The sequence below is a fragment of the Bos taurus genome, chromosome 4, assembly GCF_002263795.3.
Source record: "Bos taurus isolate L1 Dominette 01449 registration number 42190680 breed Hereford chromosome 4, ARS-UCD2.0, whole genome shotgun sequence".
Taxonomy (NCBI): Eukaryota; Metazoa; Chordata; class Mammalia; order Artiodactyla; family Bovidae; genus Bos; species Bos taurus.
In genome coordinates, this window is record NC_037331.1 from 29123107 (window position 1) to 29132385 (window position 9279).

Sequence of the window (9279 nt, forward strand, 5' to 3'; positions counted from 1 at the left end):
GCATAGCCTTTCCCTTCTCCAGGGGATCTTCTCAACTCAGGGATCAAACCCAGGTCTCCCGCATTGCAGACAGATTCTTTACCAGCTGAGGCATCAGGGAAGCCCAAGAATACTGGCATGGGTAGCCTATCCCTTCTCCAGCAGATCTTTCCAACCCAGGAATTGAACCAGGGTCTCCTGCATTGCAGGCAGATTCTTTACCAGCTAAGCTACTAGGGAAGCATGTGTAGCATAGATAGACACGTTTCACTGGAGAGATCAAATGGGCCATCAGGTTTAACAAGGCCCTTGTTTTTGAGTATTCATCTCATTTGGCTTTGGGTTACAGTCTTTTAGGCTCAGAATACTGGTTTTGGTAGGAGTGCTATTTGGCCTCATTCTTTTCTTCCCTCCTTGGCAAAAGGACCCACCCCCTGAGTTTGAATAGAGCACACAGCTGAGACTTAACCATCCAGACTCCTTTGCAGCTAAATGTGGTTACAGGACTAAATGTTGGCCAGTGTGACAGATGGGAGAGGAACCTAGGATCTCACTTCATCTCATCTCACTTCATGTTTGTTATCTGGACAACTGGAGCTATCTTGGCAAAGGAAACCCTGTACTGAAATATTCAGAACTTCCTCTTCAGCCAACAACTGCTGTCCTCAACTGAACCCTAGTAGGGAAAACAATCTGTTTCAGCTAAACCATAACATTTGATGTTATAGCAGATAATTTGTATAAATAAATAATGTGCTATTTATAAAACTATCTCACTAATTCTTCAGCAATACTAAATATCATTTCTGTCAATTTTTCAAGGGAAATGAAGGCACAAGAGGTTAAGCATCATGTCTAAATGCGCACAGCCTATAGGCGGCCAAGGCCAGATTCACAAACAGATTTGTTTTTCAGTCCATAAATTACTGACGATATGCTTTGTGAGAACAGATTTTATTAAATTAACTAGTTTTACTAGTTTAACTATGTCCTTATGAACCAAAAAACACGTGCAATAAATAAAGTTGAAAAGCTAATATATGCACAGAAAAACTACACAGAAAGAATTGAATGGAATCTAAAAATGAAAAACAAAATGTTAAGTGCACTCAGATGTTGTAATTAGACTAACATAGGTCCATGGAGATTAGCATTTGGCCTAGGCTTTGCAGAAAAGATGAGTGTAGACATGCAGAAAAGTTAAGGTCAGGGAGCGGTAAAGGAATGGTAAAGTAGAAAAGAGTGGGGATTCTATCCAAGGACATTGAAAGCTTGTTGAGATGCAGCATTGGATAATGAAAAACAGTGATCTGCAGGTAATGGTCTATGGAAAGCTTGCTTCCCTGGTTAAGCAATTCGAAATTCGGTTACAAGGAAAAAGCAAGCTCTAAAGTTTTTACACAGAAAAGTAGTATTATTGGAATTACACATGGTTTGGCATATACTAACATAAATTAAATATAATCTTTAAACATTAATTTTATCCCTTCTAATACTAAATATAAATACTACATAATAATATTAAATATTGATTTTTTAATGCTATTCAACTTTTAAATGCTATTTAATAATCAATTTAAATACTATTTAGTACTAAAACTGAAGTATATAAAAGGAGAAAAAATTGAAAATCTAACTTCCTAACAGCAATCACTATTACGCATAGGCATATTTTCATTTTATTTTTCTATGCCCTTTATAACTTATTATGCATATAACACATATTTGTTGTAAAATATCCAAAAATACCTAGACATTAAAATTAAAATATTTTTCCAATCCAACCACCTAGAGTTGACCACTGACATATATTATGTGTGTGCGTTTGTAATCAAGAAAGAACTATGTCATAAATAGTATAGTATAAAGAGACTTTTTCTTCAAAAACATTTCAAACATTTTTCCATGTCAAGATTTAAACTATAGTTTTAATGGGTGGATATTATCCCATCCAAGAATGTGCCACAGTCATAGCTCTTATGTTCAATGAGAAAATGAATGACCAAGAAATGATACCAAACATGAAACAATGGTTAACAATTTTAGTATTCAATAGGAGGAAATTGGTTAAGTAAACTATTTTTGAATGTGAGAGATCTGCCATTTATAATGGCAGATGAGAAGGAGCCAACAAAATGAGAACTGTTTATATTGGGAAGGTTTGCATTGGTCTAAGGTAAAATAGGGGAGTATTTCAAATTATGACAAAGAGGAATCAGTGAAATGAGCTTGGAGAATTTTCATGAGGAAATAATGGTTTAGACAAAAGTAGACAAAAGGGAACAAGAGCTACTGTTATGAGGAAGATTAGCGAGAACATGGAGACTGACTAGATACAGCTGAGAAGGAAAGAATTAAGTTGAAGAGAATTCTTATGTATAGTCTAAAAGTCACTACAGATGTCCACCAAAATTGGATAAAACCCCAAATCTGGTCTCACAAACCCATTGTTTTTGCCATTCCATGACTTTTAGACTAAATTCTAACTTTATCAAAATACTTGGCCAGACAAAACTAAAGCTGAAAAATTTTAAACCATGTCTGCGGTAATGCTTTCTATATTATCAAAATAAGCCCAAATGCAATATAGGCATATTTCCTTCTAATCTTGTTATTTATATATGAATATTTTGATCATAATTAGAAGCAGTGTCAGGCTGCACAAGAAAAACAAATGGCACCTTGACTTTCAACTTTGCAATCCTTCAGCACTTATTTGGACTGGTGCATTGTTTAGGGCACAGTGCTGTTTAGACTTCTTCCAATGAATTGCTTAAAGTTTGCTAAAGAAAAGAAAAAGAAAAGGAAAAAAGTCTGTCTATAATAGTGAGAGGAAAACACTTTCTTTATTGGGCTGTCATACTTCATGCTATTTTTCCATTGTTACGACTACAAAATACATTCTAACCATCATTAAAGTCATGAATAATAATTATCCACTAAAGAAAATCTTAATTTGCCATTAACAACATTTTTTTTAACATTCTGTTAAATTAAGGATAATCTTTATCAGTCCATGATTTTCAAAGAGTAGTTCCTTGACCAATAGCATCAGTGTCACATGAAAACTTGTTCGAAATGCAGATTTTTAGTCTCTACACCAAATCTTCTGAATCTGAAATGGCCCAGCAGTTTTAACAAATTCTCTAAGTAATCCTGATGCCTGCCAAAGTTTAAGAATCAATTTTCATAAACAGTATAAGTAAGCATCAGGAAACCAAAAGTTATAAATTATACTTTCTCTTGTACAGCAGTCAGTACCTGATACTGAAAACTCAGTCCAAGTACTTACTTACTAAATGCTGAGTGAGTCAGTAATGTTCTATTTTCTTTGAGCCCTTCAGAAATGCCCCTTTGAAAAGACTGTGCTTAAAATCTGTCTGTCATTTGTTACATTAATAGTTAAAATCAAAGTAATATTGCCTGGCATATTGTTTAAAAAACAAAATTGACCTCAATAACTCTTTCAAACAAGTCTAACATATTCAGTATATGTAGAGGAAGCCCACATTAGAAATTTCTATTACCTATTCCTGTTACCCATCTATAATTCTTTTTTGTTGTTGTTGTTGTCACTTAAACACTCGCTGGGCTTCCCTGGTAGCTCGACTGGTAAAGAACCTGCCTACAATGCAGGAGACCCCAGTTTGATTCCTGGGTTAGGAAGTTCTCCTGGAGAAGGGACAAGCTATTTACTCCAGTATTCTTGGGCTTCCCTGTTAGATCAGATGGTAAAGAATCCACCTGCAATGCAGGCGACCTGGGTTCGATCCCTAGGTTGGGAAGATCTCCTGGAGGAGGGCGTGGCAACCCACTCCAGTTTCCTTGCCTGGAGAATCCCTGTGGACAGAGGAGCCTGGCAGGCTATATTCCATGGGGTCACAAAGAGTTGGACACAACTGAGCGACTAAGCACAGCAAACACTCTCTATTCTGCTCAAAAGTTAAAGGCATGTAGATATATGTGTGGGTATATGAGATAGCAGAGAATCTCTACCACAGCCCTAATTAATTGGAAAATTCCTAACATGGTCTGTGAAGTTGCATCTTGGTCAGAGGACTAAATCTTCTCCTCACATTATCATGTCCACCAAAGTATACAATTTCTCTTTTCCCTCTTTGTCCAGAGACACTTGCAAGTATCCAGGTCTGTTGGCTGTCTATCAAAGACAACTAGGTATAACATCCTTTCCCTTCCATTCCCTGGTCACTGGAGTAGAAAACCCTTCTGCTCCCTCTTACTTTGAGGAATCATATTTGTTTACGCTTTTCTGGAAAAATATCTATGTCACTCCTTTCTCCCTTATCCCAGATCTAGTTTTATCTCATCTTTAAAAAAAACAAAGTAGCTTTATAGTCATGTGTTCAAATTTATCTCTAGTCCTCTAAATTTTTCACTTAGTTCGGTAGTATTTCTGCTTTAGTGTTGACTTGGGCAAGGGAAAACAACCTGTACAGTAACAATGAATAGAAAAAAAGGAAAGAAAACACATATACATGTACATAGGAGTCAGATAAACCCAAGTATAAAAAAAGTGGTACTGAGAACATATTCTGGGACTCTGGACCCCTCAGGCCAAGTAGGATATAAGAGAAGGCAGAGACAGGAAGAAATGGTTATTGTTAAAAATAATTTCTGAGGGACCTGTATTTGAATCTCCACTTCAGCTCTCTTTGGGGGCTAGGATAGCATACTCCCTCCAACTAACAGCCTAGTGGGACTTCAAGAGAACCCTTAGGACCTTTTAAATGTAGTCCCTGTACCTGGGAGACACAGAAGTCTGATGCCTGGCTCATGCCAGAAAGAGGCTTCATCATAGATTAGTGCTCATAACACATAAGGCTATGGCCTGGGTCAGGAAAACCAGAGGGGATCAATGACTAGTACTAGGTATGTCTGTCTTAATTCGAACAAAGTGTGACTCTCACTCTAGAGAATACATATATATGTATACACACACACACATATGCATACATTTATATATATAATTTGAAACAGTGCCATTTTCTTTCCTCTCAAATATCAAAATACTATCAGACTCTTCTCAAAAATGATGTTATATGTAACTTAAACTCCCTCTCCCCTGACCAGAGAATCTGAAAACAACAAAAAAACATGTATTGAAAACATTTTCAACAATGTTTATTATATTTTATAACTATTTGAGTTCATTTTTAATACATTTAATATGTATGAGGTTACTGTGCATAAAAAATATTCACCTTAATCTAAAATTGATTTTGCAAATATTGGTTACTTTTTACTTGGCAAGTTTCTCACTTCCTTTGGTTTGACTAAGGTTTTTATTGTTTTCAAAATTACAAATACAGAATATTATTCAACATTTAAAGACCACAGTTCTCTCTTTTGTCTGTGGAGAATTTGTGAATAGGCCAATTATTAAGCTTTAAGATTTCATTATTTTGTCCTTTAATGACATTGACTCTATTTGGGTAAAGAAAAATATGTAGGGCTCTTTAAGTCAAAATTGTTTAACCAGAATGGTAGCTATTTATGTCAGCTTTTAAATTTCCTTTATTAATCAAAGAAATATATGCAATTTAAGCTTCTTCCTAGCTCTTTAGTCAGATAGTAATAATAAGCATATATCTTAACTCTCTATTCTGGTAATGAGTAGATAATGGCCTAATTAGTCAGTAAATCATTTGAAAACAAAAGCCAATAGAATGAAAAAACCCACATACTTCCAAGATATGAGGAGAAAGTAAATGCATTCTTTAAAATGATGGCGGGTAAAGATATCAGTGAGTTTTTATGATGGGTGTAGGTGGTTCAAGAATAAAAGAGAGACAAATGGTGAAGAAAAATCACAGCAGGAAAAATCTCCATCACTTACCTACCAGCCCTTACACACACACACATACACACACTTACTTAGGAGTAGAACTATCAGGTCAAATGGTTAGAGTACAGTTGTTTTCAGAAACAACCAATTTGGTTTGCAAAGCGGTTATACCACTTTACATTCCCAGCTGCAACAGATGAGTATTTCAGTTGCTCTGCGTCGATGTTAGGAGTTTGTAGTGTCAGGTGTTTCTTTCTTTTTTAAAAAAAAAAAACTTAAAACTTTCCATTTTGAACTGGTATAGCCTATTAATAATGCTGAGGTAGTTTCAGCTGAACAGCAAAGGGACTCAGCATTGCATGTACATGTATCCATGTATTCATTCTCCCCTAAACCCTCCTTCCATCCAGGCCAGCATATAACATTGAGCAGAGTTCCATGTGCTATATAATAGGTCCTTGTTGGTTATCCATTTTAAATATTGCAGTGCATACAAGACCTTCCCAAAGTCCCTAACTATTCCATCCCCCAAAAAACCTTAAGTTTGTCTTCCAAATCTGTCTCCTTCTGTTTTGTAAGTTCATTTGTATCATTTCTTTTAAGATTCAATATATAAGGGATGTCATACACTATTTCTCCTTCTCTGTCTGACTTACTTCACTTGGTATGACACTCTACATCACCCATGTTGCTGAAAATGGCATTATTTTTCTTTTAAGTGGCTGAGTAATATTCCATTGTATACATGTACCACACCTTCTTTATCCATTTTTCTGTCAATGGACATTTAGGTTGCTTCCATGTCTTAGCTACTGCACACAGTGCTGTAATGAACACTGGGGTACATGTATCCTTTTGGATCATGTTTTTTCCCTGGATATATGCCCAGGAGTGGTATTGCAGGATCATACGTAGCTCTAGTTTTAGTTTTCTAAGGAACCTCCATACTGTCCTGGATAGTGGTTGTACCAATTTACATTCCCACCAACAGTGTAGGAGGGTTCCCTTTTCTCAACACCCTCTCTAGCATTTGTTGTCCATGGACTTTTTAATGATTCTGATCAGCGTAAAAGTGATATCTCACCATAGTTTTGATTTGCATTTCTCTAATAACTAGTGATGTTGAACATCTTTTCATGTGCCTATTTGTCATCTGTATGTCCTCTTTGGAGCAATGTCTATTCAGGTCTTCTGCCCATTTCGTGAGTGGGTTCTTTGTTTTGATGCTATTAAGCATCATAAGCTGTTTGTAAATTTTGAAGACTAATCCTTTATCAATCACATTATTTACAAATATTTTCTCTCGATTTGTGGGTTGTCTTTTCATTTTGTTTATTGTTTCCTTTGCTATGCAAAAGCTTTTGAGTTTACTTGGGACCCATTTGTTTATTTTTGTTTTTATTTCCATTATTCTGGAAGATGGATCAAAAAAAGATGTTGCTGTGGTTTATGTCAGAGAGTGTTCTGCCTGTGTTTTCCTCTAGGAGTTTTTAATTATTGGTATCACATTTAAGCCTTTAATCCACTTTGACCTTATTTTGGTGCATGGAGTTAAGGAATGATCTAATTTCATTTTTTTACATGTAACACAGGCCTTAAACGACACTTTAGATGAGTTGGACTTAACTGATATTTTATAGAGCATTCCATCCAAAAGCAGCAGACTGCATGCAGATCCTTCTCAAGTGCACACAGAACATTCTCCAGGACTGACCACATTCTGGGCCACAAGGCAAGCCCTGGTAAATTTACGAAAACTGAAACCATATCAAGCATCTTTTCTGATTACAAGGCTATCAGATTAGAAATAAACGCTATGAGATTAAAAGTAAATAAGAAAAAAAAAACCTCTAAGAAACACAAACATGTGGCAGCTAAACAACATGCTACTAAACAGCCACTGGATCACTGAAGAAATCAGAGGAAATGAAGAATAGCTAGAGACAAATAAAAACAAAAGTACAATGATCCAAAATGTACAGGATGCATAAAAAGCAGTTCTAAGAGGGAAGTTTATAGCAATATACTCTTACCTCAAGAAACAAGAAAAATCTCAAATAAACAACTTAACTTTACACTTAAAACAACTAGCTAAAGAAGAACAAATAGAACCTAAAGTTACTAGAAGGAAGAAAATCATAAATATTAGAGCAGAAATAAATAAAATAAAGACAAAGAAATCAATCACAAAGATCAATGAAACTATTGACAGAAAACAACAAAATTCTGTGAAGTAATTACCCTTCAATAAAAAATTAATTAATTTTAAAAAAGATCAATGAAACTAAAAGCTGGTTCTTTGGAAAAATAAACCAAATTGATAAACCTTTAGCCAGACTCATCAAGCGAAAAAAAGGGAGAGGACTCAAATCAATAAAATTAGAAACGAAAAAAGAGAAGTTACAACTGACTCCATACAAATACCAAAGATCATAAGAGACTACTATGAACAACTGTATGCCAATAAAATGGACAACCTGGAAGAAATAGGCAAATTCTTAGATATAGTCTCCCTAGACTGAACAGGAAAGAAATAGAAAATATGAACAGACCAATCACAAGTACTGAAATTGAAACCATGATTAAAAATCTCCCAACAAATAAAAGTCCAGGGTCTGATGGCTTTACAGGCAAATTTCATCAAACATCTAAAGAAGAGTTAACATCTATCCTTCTGAAACTATTCCAAAAAGATTCAGATGAAGGAAAACTTCCAAACTCATGTTAATGAGGCCACAATCACCCTGTTACCAAAACCAAACAGATACCACATAAAAAGAAAACTACAGGCCAATATGACTGATGAACATAGAAGCAAAAATCCTCAACAAAATACTAGCAATCTGCATCCAACAATACATTAAAATATACAATGATCAAGTGGGATTCATCCCAGGGATGCAAGGATTTTTCGACATCCCCAATTCAATCAATGTGATATACCATATCAATAAAACTGAAGAATAAAAACCACATGATCATCTCAATAGATGCATTAAAAAAGCTTTTGACAAAATTTGGCACCTACTGATGATAAAAACTCTCCACAAAATGGGCATAGAGGGTACACACCTCAACATAATAAAGGCCATAAAAGACAAACATACAGCTAGCATCATACTCAATGGTGAAAAGCTGAAAGTATTCCAAGATTAGGAACAAGACAAGGATGTCCACTCTCACCACTTTTATCAACATAGTTTTTGAAGTTCTAGCTACAGCAATCAGAGAAGAAAAATAAGTAGAGGAAACTCAAATTGGAAAAAAAAAAAAGAAGTTAAACTGTCACTGTTTGCATATGACATGATACTATACATAGAAGATCCTAATGATGCTACTACTACTACTAGAACTCATCAATGAATTTGGTAAAGTTGCAGGTTATAAAATTAATACACAGAAATCTATTGCATTTCTACACACAAACAACAAAATATCAGAAGAAATTCAAGAAGCAATTCCATTTAATAACACATCAAGAAAATAAAATACCG